This window comes from Erythrolamprus reginae, chromosome 1 (genome assembly GCF_031021105.1).
Source record: "Erythrolamprus reginae isolate rEryReg1 chromosome 1, rEryReg1.hap1, whole genome shotgun sequence".
NCBI lineage: Eukaryota > Metazoa > Chordata > Lepidosauria > Squamata > Dipsadidae > Erythrolamprus > Erythrolamprus reginae.
Window position 1 is genome coordinate 125377898 of NC_091950.1, and position 13625 is coordinate 125391522.

General features: G+C 42.3%; 1 protein-coding gene across 26 annotated transcripts in view; it reads right to left on the reverse strand.

Moving 5' to 3' along the window:
- SOX6 (SRY-box transcription factor 6) overlaps positions 1 to 13625 on the reverse strand; it is a 546353-nt gene that overhangs the window by 374673 nt on the left and 158055 nt on the right. For 3 of the 26 annotated variants that reach the window (XM_070764131.1, XM_070764070.1, XM_070764008.1), the window contains exon 1: positions 8649 to 8779. The exons of 14 other annotated variants lie outside the window; for them this stretch is intronic. The gene's annotated coding sequence lies outside the window, so the exon portion shown is untranslated. Of the gene's footprint in view, positions 1 to 8340; positions 8398 to 8648; positions 8815 to 11252; positions 11282 to 13625 lie in introns of those variants that run through there. 9 more of the 26 variants (XM_070763942.1, XM_070763935.1, XM_070764054.1 and 6 more) reach the window with 6 other exon arrangements.

Below are 13625 nucleotides of genomic sequence, written 5' to 3' on the forward strand. Positions count from 1 at the left end.
GTCTCTAGCATGTGGACTAGGTAATAATCAACTAAACAATGTCGGTTGGCGGGTCCCAGGGGAAGAGCCTTCTCTGTGGCGGCCCAAACTCTCTGGAACCAGCTCCCCCCAGAGATTAGAACTGCCCCTACCCTCCTTGCCTTTCGTAAACTCCTCAAAACCCACCTTTGTCGTCAGGCATGGGGGAATTGAGATATCTCCCCCGGGACTATATAATTTATGTATGGTATGTTTGTAGGTATGTCTGCTTAAAAATGGGGTTTTCTTAACTACTTTAAATTTTAAATTGTAAATTATTAGATTTGTTATGAATTGTTTTATTATGTTGTGAGCCGCCCCAAGTCTACGGAAAGGGGCGGCATATAAATAAATAAATAAATAAATAAATAAATAAATAAATAAATAAATAAATAAATAAATAAATAAATAAATAAATAAATAAGCAAGCAAGCAAGCAAGCAAACAAACAAACAAACAAATAAGATGATCAGCTTCTCAGCTGTGTTTAGGGCTACTGACCAGGCACAGAAGGGGACACCCACATGTGCACAAAACACCACAATGTGAACCGGTGGCGATGGTAAGTGTGTCATTTCTGTATATTTACCCCTGTATAATTTCTTTTCTTTACACAGAAACATAGAACCATAGAAGACTGACGGCAGAAAAAGACCTCATAATCCATCTAGTCTGCACTTATACTATTTTCTGTATTTTATCTTAGGATGGGTATATGTTTATCCCAGGCATGTTTAAATTCAGTTACTGTGGATTTATCTACCACGTCTGCTGGAAGTGTGTTCCAAGGATCTACTACTCTTTCAGTAAAATAATATTTTCTCATGTTGCTTTTGATCTTTCCCCCAACTAACTTCAGATTTACCTATGGCTAGAGTTCATAAAACATTCTAAACCCAACCAAAGGATGACTTAAAAGATCAGGTACAAATCAACCTAGTACCTTTCTATTCATCAGTGAGTAGAAAGCCTTGGGAGGGCAAAAACAGCCTCCTACCCTTCAGAAGGCCCAAAATGAGCATGTGCCAGCGTGAACATGCACACTGGAGCTGACATGGGGTAAAGCCTCGTGTGTCCTCAGATATGGCTCCACGTTTCACCACACGTGCCATAGGTTTGCCATCAAAGTCCTATACCTCCCAGCTGCGTGGCACAAGCCGTGCCTGTGCTGCTCGAGGAGGTAGCCGGGCTGGCGGTGGGGTTCCCTAGACTTATTGTCTTGGGAGACCTCAACCTGCCGTCACTCGGCGAATCCTCTGGATTGGCACAGGAGTTCATGGCCACCATGACAGCCATGGACCTGACCCAAGTAGTTCAGGGTCCGACTCATGAGGGGGGGCACTCACCCGACATGGTATTCCTCTCTGAGCAACTGAGTAATGGTCTGAGACTAAGGGGCTTAGAAGTGTTGCCTTTGTCATGGTCAGACCATTTTCTACTGCGGCTTGACTTCCTGGCTCCAATCCTCCCCCGCAGGGAGGCGGAACATTAAGATGTTCCGCCCCAGATGCCTGATGGATCCAGAAGGCTTTCAGAAGGCGCTTGGGGTTCTTCCAGATACACTCGTCCGCAGTCCGGCAGAGTCTCTGGCTGAGGCCTGGAACAAGGCGGCAGTGGAGGCCCTTGACCGTATTGCGCCGTTGCGACCTCTCCGTGGCACTAGACCCCGTAGAGCTCCTGGCTGAAGCGTAGACATCAGAGAGTTATTGTTAATGGCGAGTATTCTGAGCAGAGTCAGGTTACAAGCGGTGTGCCACAAGGATCTGTTCTGGGTCCTATTCTTTTTAATATATTTGTGAGTGACATAGGGGAAGGTTTGGTAGGGAAGGTTTGCCTATTTGCCGATGACTCTAAAGTGTGCAATAGGGTTGATATTCCTGGAGGCGTCTGTAATATGGTAAATGATTTAGCTTTACTAGATAAATGGTCTAAGCAATGGAAACTGCAGTTTAATATTTCCAAATGTAAAATAATGAACTTGGGGAAAGGGAATCCTCAATCTGAGTATTGTATTGGCAGTTCAGTGTTGGCAAATACTTCAAAAGAAAAGGATTTAGGGGTAGTGATTTCTGACAGTCTCAAAATGGGTGAACAGTGCAGTCAGGCGGTAGGGAAAGCAAGTAGGATGCTTGGCTGCATAGCTAGAGGTATAACAAGCAGGAAGAGGGAGATTATGATCCCGCTATATAGAATGCTGGTGAGACCACATTTGGAATACTGTGTTCAGTTCTGGAGACCTCACCTACAAAAAGATATTGACAAAATTGAATGGGTCCAAAGACGGGCTACAAGAATGGTGGAAGGTCTTAAGCATAAAACGTATCAGGAAAGACTTAATGAACTCAATCTGTATAGTCTGGAGGACAGAAGGAAAAGGGGGGACATGATCGAAACGTTTAAATATATTAAAGGGTTAAATAAGGTCCAGGAGGGAAGTGTTTTTAATAGGAAAGTGAACACAAGAACAAGGGGACACAATCTGAAGTTAGTTGGGGGAAAGATCAAAAGCAACATGAGAAAATATTATTTTACTGAAAGAGTAGTAGATCCTTGGAACAAACTTCCAGCAGATGTGGTAGATAAATCCACAGTAACTGAATTTAAACATGCCTGGGATAAACATATATCCATCCTAAGATAAAATACAGAAAATAGTATAAGGGCAGACTAGATGGACCATGAGGTCTTTTTCTGCCGTCAGACTTCTATGTTTCTATGTTTCTATGGTTCAACGAGGAGCTCCGGGAGTTGAAGCGCCAGAAGAGACGTCTAGAGAAGCGATGGAGGAAGAGTAAGTCCGAATCCGATCGAACACTTGTAAGAGCTTTTATTAAGACTTACAAAGTGGCGCTCAAGGCGGCAAGATGCGCGTATCATTCCGCCTTGATTGCATCAGCGGAATCCCGCCCGGCCGCTCTGTTTAGGGTGACCCGCTCCCTTCTTAATCAGGGGGGAGTTGGGGAGCCCTTACAGAGTAGTGCCGAGGACTTTTCGCTGATAAAATCGCTCGGATCCGGGCCGATCTCGACTTCAATTGTAAAACAGAGTCGACTGACAACGAGTCAGTCGAGGTGACTGGGGCTAAACGTCTTTGTCCTTCTGTCTGGGAGGAGTTTGACTTGGTGACACCTGATGAAGTGGACAAGGCCATTGGAGCTGTGAGTTCTGCCACCTGTTCACTGGATCCGTGTCCCTCTTGGTTGGTTTCGGCCAGCCGAGAGGTGACACGGAGCTGGGCCCAGGAGATTACCAACGCTTCCTTGGGGAGGGGAGTCTTTCCAACACTCTATAAAGAAGCGCTCGTGCGCCCCCTCCTCAAGAAGCCTTCCCTGGACCCAGCCGTACTCAATAACTACCGTCCAGTCTCCAACCTTCCCTTCATGGGGAAGGTTGTCGAGAAGGTGGTGGCACTCCAGCTCCAGCGGTCCTTGGAAGAAGCCGATTATCTAGGTCCCCAGCAGTCGGGTTTCAGGCCCGGATACAGCACGGAAACTGCTTTGGTCGCGTTGATGGATGATCTCTGGCGGGCCCGGGACAGGGGCTTGTCCTCTGTCCTGGTGCTTCTTGACCTCTCAGCGGCTTTTGATACCATCGACCATGGTATCCTTCTGCGCCGGCTGGAGGGGTTGGGAGTGGGAGGCACTGTTCTCCAGTGGTTCTCCTCCTACCTCTCCGGTCGGTCGCAGTCGGTGTTAGTGGGGGGTCAGAGGTCGACCTCTAGGTTTCTCCCTTGTGGGGTGCCTCAGGGGTCGGTCCTCTCCCCCCTGCTATTTAACATCTACATGAAACCGCTGGGTGAGATCATCCAAGGGCATGGGGTGAGGTATCATCAATATGCCGATGATACCCAGTTATACATCTCCACCCCATGTCCAGTCAACGAAGCAGCGGAAGTGATGTGCCGGTGCCTGGAGGCTGTTGGGGCCTGGATGGGTGTCAACAAACTCAAACTCAATCCAGACAAGACGGAGTGGCTGTGGGTCTTGCCTCCCAAGGACAATTCCATCTGTCCGTCCATCACCCTGGGGGGAGAAACATTGACCCCCTCAGAGAGGGTTCGCAACTTGGGCGTCCTCCTCGATCCACAGCTCACATTAGAGAAACATCTTTCAGCTGTGGCGAGGGGGGCGTTTGCCCAGGTTCGCCTGGTGCATCAGTTGCGACCCTATTTGGACCGGGAGTCACTGCTCACAGTCACTCATGCCCTTATCACCTCGAGGCTCGACTACTGTAACGCTCTCTACATGGGGCTACCTTTGAAAAATGTTCGGAAACTTCAGATCGTGCAGAATGCAGCTGCGAGAGCAATCATGGGCTTTCCCAAATATGCCCATGTTACACCAACACTCCGCAGTCTGCATTGGTTGCCGATCAGTTTCCGGTCAGAATTCAAAGTGTTGGTTATGACCTATAAAGCCCTTCATGGCACCGGACCAGACTATCTCAGGAACCGCCTTCTGCCGCACGAATCCCAGCGGCCAGTTAGGTCCCACAGAGTGGGTCTTCTCCGGGTCCCGTCAACGAAACAATGCCACTTGGCGGGACCCAGGAGAAGAGCCTTCTCTGTGGCGGCCCCGGCCCTCTGGAACCAACTCCCCCCAGAGATTAGAATTGCCCCTACCCTCCTTGCCTTTCGTAAGCTACTCAAAACCCACCTCTGCCGCCAGGCATGGGGGAATTAAGACTTCTTCTCCCCCTAGGCTGATACAACTGTATGTATGGTATGTTTGTACGTATGTTGGTTTTATACATTAGGGGGTTTTAAGTTAGTTTTTAGTATTGGATTTTTACTGTATATTGTTTATGACTGTTGTTAGCCGCCCCGAGTTTTCGGAGAGGGGCGGCATATAAATCCAATAAATGAATGAATGAAATGAAAATGAATGAATACCCTCTTCCCTACCCCTTGTCATCAATCTTTCAATTACCATTTGTAAATCTCCAATGATCTTTGATCTATTTGTAAGGTTCTTAAAGTGATATCCCATCTTTAATCAATGAGTGCAACTGCCTTCCATGTGCATTTCCCTCTATTTTTATACCTATTATAGTAGTCCTGTGAAGAAGTTAGACTGTGGGAGAGTAATTGTCTATAGCAGAGGTGGGGAACGATGGCCCTTTTATGACTTGTGGACTTCAACTCCCAGAATTCCTGAGGCAGCCATACTCAGTCAGAGTCCACAAGTCATAAATCGGCCATCATTCTCACTTCTGGTCTAGAGAGTTCCCACGGTGAGTACACAGCAATCTGGATCTGGTCCTATTCTAACACCACATTAAATTAATGTGAGTAGACACACTGCTATCCAGCTATAGCCATATATATATTTTTAGATTTGTGAATTATATTTTTACAGTGCATTAGGCAACACTAGAGAAAAATGTTAGGTCTTTGAAAAAGAATCAAGAAAATCCCTTTTTCCTACAAATACTATATAGGATGATCACTATTTTGGTTTCATTCACTTGCTAAAAGCACTGAAAAAATGTGTCACATTTAACCTACATATTTTACTTCACATTTTGAGTTTTATACCGTTCGGATATTTGCCTTTTAAAACAACAGTAACCTTTAAACTGTTCATTCAAGCTTTTGGTTTTATTTGGAACTATCCCTTCACAGTTTCACCCTGTATATGTCTATTCACTTCTTTACCATCTCTTTATGTTCTAAACCACCTACTATCCAAAGCTTACAAGTACAGAAAAGTAAGTAAAAAACTTTTTTATGATGCCTGCATGTCTACCAGTGATCACATTTGCAAAATCTGTGCTGGCTATGACTGATACCATTGCAGAATTTTACAAAACAATAAATAACAATAAATAACAGTGGCGCCTCTAATAATACCGTTGTCAGGCCAAAGCCATCATTTGATTTGGAGACTCTGGCCTGCCACATATCAGAATGCAGAATGTATTAGTGCTGTGGGAATTTGGGAGGGGCTGTTGCATGAGGGTTGTAGAGTTGTAGCCATAACAAATTCCTTCTAGATTCTCATGGTCATCCTTTGTTCAGCACCTGCCCGGAAGTTGATGGGAGGACTGGACATATTGGCAGAACCAGTCTAGGCCACGTGATGAACGTATGGGTGTGGAAACAAGGGGATGAACTTTAAACTGGATGGAGAAATCCAAGGGACTTCCGATGTTGGGTTTCTCACAGATATGCCAACATGGCTCTGCTAATAAAGTGGAACTTTCAGGAATGCTATGCCTCAGACTCTGATTTAGTTTTGGGTGCCATTTGGAACCCTGACACTTGTGGCAACAGATGTTTAGCTTTAAAACCTTTTTCAAGCAACTATGGTTTAAAACTGTAGATCTGAGATGACTTTACCAGAGGTATCCTTCCATCTCCATCATTATGAGGTCAGGTATGTTTTTGGGCTGGTGTCTCATACCTTAACTATCTAACTACTCTGCATCCCAGGAAATTGAGAGTTTTGTTCACATTTTCTTCTATGGTTATAGTATCTGTTAGCATATATCAATTTGTTACCAGTACATCAATATGTATGTTCTGTCTGGGTTCCCCCAGATGTCAACACCAACTAAAAAGAGTAGCCAGACATGCTGGTAAAAAGCAAAGACATTTTATATCTTTGAAAACAAATACAGATAACAAAAACTGTTCTTACAAACTGGAATGCTATGAAGCTTCACAGAAAAGTCACGACGACCAGACAATACAACAGGCTTCTTGCTGGCACACACACCACTGTAGATAATAAAACCCACGCTTCTCCCAAGTTTTCAGCCTTCGAGGCCACAAGCCAGAATCAGAGACGCCAAGGATCGAAGCAAGGTCACAGGACTCCCAAAAGATAACTCTCCACAATACAGGAAGGCGGGCCTGCCTTTTCAACCTTTCTGAGGAGAACCACACCCAAACCCAGCTGTTGCCTATTGGGGATGGAAATACCTGGCTAATTGTCCCCTTCGTTGTGCTGCCCTTCTCTGCCTCATATCTATGATGGCTTGTGCGTTCTCATCTAATGACTCCAGGCTACTCGCTGGGGAGAGCTCCCCCCCGGGGGTCTCAGGCTGTTCTCCCTCCTCCTCGTCCTGACATTCCTCTTCCCCATCTGCCTGGTCCTCCTCCTCCTCACGTTCCTCGTCCTCCCCCTCTGAGCATGGAGCCGGCAGAGTTGCAGCCGTTCCCTGAGGAGCCTCAGACTGAATCACAACAATGTAAAGATACATTTCTTTTCATCAGAAGACAGTCTAATATGTGATATTCCAGATGCACCCAGTGCTACAGCAATACATTTCAAAATACGTTATTTGAAAATATACTTTGGGAAGACTGAAAAATGTTACAATGGTCGGATTCATTTCCTATGAAACATCTGGGTCTCTATGACAATTTACACCTATTCTCCACAAATCAGACTACAGTGATATTCAAATGATAGGTACAATGCGATCATTTCCTCCCACCTTCCCAATGTTATATTTTGGCATATAAAAGTAAATGCATAATATTAAGCATGGTCCTCATATAGTCAGAGACAATATATTTATTTGCATGCAAAGATTCTCAGGCCGAATTCACGTTTCACTGGAATGAACGGGATTGACTGAAATGGGCCTTGTACTCAAGCTGTTCTCTGAGGACTGTTTGCTTAAAAGATAAATTAATTTGTTTGTGTCTAATGACTGACTGGAAGAGAACAGAAAAGGCAGGACTGATAACTGGGAAGACGAGGCATCTGACAATCATTCCGTGAAGAAGTCCTTCTTTAGAAAATCTGGCTAATAATTATTCCTTTCCAATAACAAAAAGCTTTGGATTGCTGAGCATTTTCCAATAAACATGCCACAGCCTGTCTCCCCTTTCTTGTTGCCTTTTTACTCCTAATGCTTAAGCTGTGAAACTCATTTTGCTGAAAATTAAGTGCTTTAAAAGACATTACAGCAGAGCTACATTCTCCATTGTTTTTACTATCAAGCAGAAACTCTTACATTTGGAATCATTCTGTTTACTTACTTTTCCCTTCTACCTAGATTTGCAGCGTAACAGAAATAGTATCATTTCTGAAGTTGTACTATAAAGGATTATTCTGTTTAGCGCATTATTAAAGATGTTTTCCCCTAATCTCCTTGTACATAACCACAAAGCAATTCTAGGCTTTAAAAGATATTTTACAATCCAGTAACATAAAGCAAGATTATTGCCAAAGTAGCTTTCAAATGTATTCTATTTACTTACGAGAGAAAGTGATTCAGAATGTACTATCAGCTTTTTTAAAAATCAACTAAAATTAGATACTTACTAAGGAAAATGTTTAATCACCCTACGAAGATATCTTTGCTTACCTGATTCTGCCATTCCACACCAACAGGCTGAGCAATATTATCAGCTCTTTGGGTACTAATTCTTGCTTACTAGATGGATATTTTTCTCTTGCTGGATTAATAATCAACTTTCTAGATCAGTTCATTTGCAATTCTCCTTTGTTAACCCTTTACTTCACCTTTCTTTGCTATCCAGAAATTTTCATTCACAATTTTAGGAATAACCAAACAATGAAACCAGAAATAAACTGCACTGCCACAGGATTTATTTGAAAATCTTAAAACCTGAGACCCAAAACAAAGCTATAAATAGTGCAGAAAGTACTTACATATTAAACCAACATTTCAAGTTTCCTGTTCTTGGAATCTAGTTACACAAGTAACCAACACTGTTCAACACATCCTGTCTAGATCTTCATAAATTCATTGATTCTGGACCCAGAAGCCAATACAGCAACACTTGCCAGTACTTTCAAATATAGCATAAATGTGACTAACCATTCCTATGACTAGTTAGCTGCAAAATATTCAGTTATCAGTTTATGCAAGGCTGTCCATCTGTCTTGGCAGAGAGAGAGAAAATGTTAAAGCAGCCAGGGGCAAGGAAAAGATAAGAAACATACAGAATCACTTTTTTAAAAAACAGTTCAAATGAGGCCAAGTTGATAGAAATGGAAAAACATAGCTATTGTTAAGTTTTGTCCACTGCCTGTGCTTTTAAGCACAGAAATCAATAGCCAATTCTCAAAGAGGTAATTTAACTCAGAATTACAATTGCAACGCACATACATTGAATCATTTAAAACACATAGTATTCATATATTCATACTCTATTCCTCATTTGAAATAATGATACTTGTCAGTCTGCCTCATTTTTATCTTCTATATAATACTAAAACTTTTACTGCAGTGATGGTGAACTTTTTTTTCCTCAGGAGCCAAAAGAGTGCGCACAAGTGCACACAAGAAGACTCACCCCGAGTCTTCGGAGAGGTTCGGCATACAAATCTAATAAATTATTATTATTATTATTATTATTATTATTATTATTATTATTATCAAGTGCTATCATGCATGCACTACTGTGCCTGTGCTATTGTGTGTGCGCACATTGCCACATTCATAATTCAATGCCATCCCATTCCTCACCCCCCCCTGCACATGCACACATGTCCCCCACGCTGCCCCGTTCTAGCACATGGGCACACAATCTCCCCAATTTCCCAACTCCCTGTGGGCCCAGTAGACTCAGTTTTTGCCCTCGCCAGACTCCAGAGGCTTCCCTGGAGCCTGAGAGGGTAAAAATGATCTCCTACATCCCTCCTGGAGGCTCTCAAGAGGCCAAAAATGCCCTCTGTGAACCAAAAATCACCTGGCCAGAGTATATATGTATGCTGGAGCTGAGCTAGGACAACGGTTTGCATGGCAGCACATATGGCTCCATGTGGCATTATTTATTTATTTGTTTGTTTGTTTGTTTATTTATTGGATTTGTATGCCGCCCCCTCCGTAGACTCGGGGTGGCTAACAACAGTAATAAAAACAGCATATAACAATCCAATATTAAAAGAGTTAAAAACCCTTATTATAAAACCAAACATACATACAGACATACCATGCATAAAATTGTAAAGGCCTAGGGGGAAAGAGCATCACAGTTCCCCCATGCCTGGCGGCAGAGGTGAGTTTTAAGAAGCTTACAAAAGGCAAGGAGGGTGGGGGCAATTCTAATCTCTGGGGGGAGTTGGTTCCAGAGGGCCGGGGCCACCACAGAGAAGGCTCTTCCCCTGGGTCCCGCCAAGCGACATTGTTTAGTTGACGGGACCCAGAGAAAACCCACTCTGTGGGACCTAACTGGTCACTGGGATTTGTGCAGCAGAAGGCGGTCCCTGCGATAATCTGGTCCGGTCACAATCTTATTGTACAGTATGTATCTGTTAGCTTCCCCAGGTTATACCAAGGGATACATTATACTACAACAATTTTTGAATCAGTTGCTAATACTGTCTACTTTTAAAAATGCATTAAAAATCTGAGACCCTTCACTCCCCTGGAATTGAAATTTCTTCAATGTTCAGAACAGTTTTATTCACAAATTTGTGACCACTGCAGCACCCCCAGGGTTATGTGAGCATGATTTCCTATAACCCATGCTTGCTTCTCACAAGCGAATCAATGGGAAAGCTGGCAGGAAGTCAGAAGCTGCTCCTACTCCCACTTATTTTTTGCATATCCATGGTCATTCCATTTATGTGCTTAGGCAAGGAAAGATTGACTTATTACTGAAGTTCATTTGCCAGGACAATTATTTTTTTATTTATGATATACTGTATACTCTTCTTAGATGAACATGGGACCATTCAGCTATGGAGTACATATATATGCAGAGCTGAAGGGTTTGGATACTCTAGCCTAGAGGTTAATTCTCTGCCTTACAAGGCAAAGGTTGCAGGTTCAAGTCCCAGTGAGGGTATGGCTAGTTGATGAGGCCAAAATAAGGCTGAAATAGATCTATCCTAATCTCCCTTAATTTTCAAATTCAGCAAAAAAACACGTGACATATATATATATATATATATATATATATATATATATATATATATATATATATATATATATATACACACACACACACACACACACACACACACACTTACTACCGGTAACAAATATTTTGAGTTTTCTGAACCGGTAGTAAAAATGCTTTTAAAAAGTAAAACAAAAGTTTTCCACGATCTTGCAGTACAGCTGAATGTCACAGCTGATGAAGTTTTTAAAAACTTTTTTAGAAGCATTTTTACTACCTATTCCCTGGTTTTTAAAGCATTTAAAAATGCTTTTTTAAAAAAAGCTGTTTGACAATCTGCTGAGAAGGGTAATCATCGGAATCTTTTTATAAAAAAAAAACATTTTAAAGCATTTTTTAAAACTACCTATTTGCTGGAACTGTGACTCTGTGAGTTTCCTGCTTTGTTGCTTTTTGTGCGAAGTCCAGCTGCTTCTGCATTGTATGAGAGTCAGTTGTGTAGCAGTCAGTTGTGTGGTCTTTGTGTTGTTTGTGTGTGAAGTGTGAAACTTGATTTTTTGAATTCCCCTGGTCACATGACCATGGCCACCAAGCCATGCCCACCCAGTCACATGGCCACCAAGCCACACCCACAAAACCGGTAGGGAAAATTTTTAGATTTCAATACTGGAAGGCATGGAGGCCTGAAACAAAGAGGAAACCCAGTGGGTTGGCCCAGCGAGGGAGAGGGCAGGCTGAGCAACCTCTTTGAAAATCCAGCAGAAATCCTAGATATTTGGCTCTTTTTAAATTTCCAGCAGGTGGAAGGTCTCAGAGGCTGAAAATTAGATTTGTTTGAGAAATACTGGATGAATTTGCACTGGTTGAGATGAAAAAGAAGGAAATGAATTAGGATGCTCTGGCCAACTAAGATGCGAAGTTTAGAGAAAAGGAGTAATGGAAAGTTCAGCCCTGCTCTCCTTTTTTAAAAAGCAGTGAGTTCGTTTTAGGGAGCCCTGGGCAAAATCCAGAAGATTGCAGCCTTTTTCACTTTAACAAAAATAATTTCCCTGCAAAAAGCATGCTGGAGCTGTTTTATTAAACAGCCCTGAAGTGCCTTTATGTTCCCCACAGACAAAGAGAAAAATCTCCTCAAGATCAAACCTCACACAAAGAGGCTTGACCTCCCCTTCACACAAAACAAGTAGCGAATGTATACTTTTACATGGGAGTAGAGGGGCTTTGTAACAGCAGGTTTTAAACTTATTTGCTGTATTGTTTCCATCAGAGGTGCTGCAGACAAAAATGTTGTAAAGTCTGGAAGCAAATCTCCTTCATATTGTAGTGAATATTATTCGTTGCGGATTTGAAGGCAAACCTTTCTAAAAAAGCCAATAATGTGTGAGAAAGCACAGCTGCTAAATTTATTGTTAAGTATCGCATCACTGATACTCCGGGGGATTTTTCTTCATGGGAAGAAAGCTTAAATAACATTTCCTAGCACTTTGGAGTGCTTTCTTTATATGTGATGGCCTACAGAGGCGGTAGGGTACAAAATCGCACAGGAACTGTGGCTTGGTAAACAAGCTTCATCTTTTGTTTTTTTTCCAGACTATGGACACAAATAAATGCAACTTTGTTTAACAAGAATGAACTATAGCTATCTTTTGTGCTCCAAAAGGCACATTATCTCTCTTCCCTGTTTCACCTGACTAATCTGGAGGTATTTGTTCCATCACCTGATTTAGAAGTTGGCTAGAAATAATAAGACAAAACAATCTGCAATTGTTACATGAGACAACAGGCTTTCATGTCCTTGAGCTCACCATGACCTTTCACCCTGCCTATCCCCAATGGTCTTTCCTAAGAACTAAAACTACACTCAGACTGAATTCCAGATTGTCAAATAAAGAGCCCTGGCCTTTCAAAACAAACCAATTTTTACACCAAGGTGGGGAGAAACACAAGTCCATTGTTCCCTCACAGATGGAAGTTAGAGTTACTAAGGCAACAGCTCTAATCCTCCTTTTAACCACCTTTTTCACATCACTGGCCTATCAAGTATGCTACCTTTTAACTCATAAGCTCAGAAGCTGGTAGTCTAACTGGCTGCTCTAATTAGCTACGATTTTCACAGTACAGACAACATGATGAGCTAATCGAAATTTGCAAAATAATGACGTACCTCCAGCAAATATTCCTCCTCCTGAGGCCCAGTCTTAGAATAACAATAATGAGACCATTATTAGAGGAGGGCATTAAAATGCTGCACTGCTGCTAAACAGAGAACTTAATTGTTCTGGTCTTGTCCATTGAATCAACAACCTATTGTTGCGAACTTGAAAAATAAAGGGCTAGAGAATGGGTGCCATAATGATTGGTCTGCTCTGCCATACCAGTACTCTGCAGAATTGTTTTTCCTTTTGAGACTCTTGATGGACTAGTAGTTTTGTTTAAAAGTAATATAAAAGGCAATTGTTTTGGATTTTAAAAAAGTCCTATTTATTGAAATCCTTAGAAGCGGTTGCCAGGATTGTTCATGACCCCCTGAGATTCTTTTTTTTTAAACCACAGACATAGGGGTACTACTATTTGAAGAAGGCTATTGCTACATTGCACCAGATATCATTGCTCGTCTGGCTACTGTAATGAAAGAGGACACTTCGTTAGCCTTTCTAGTCCCTTAATAAAGAGTATATTTCTATTGGACACATTCAGTTAATTAGGAAATTGGGGAATTACAAAACATGATTTATTCAAGATACAACCTTGAATATTCATATAATTACTTAAAATTCAG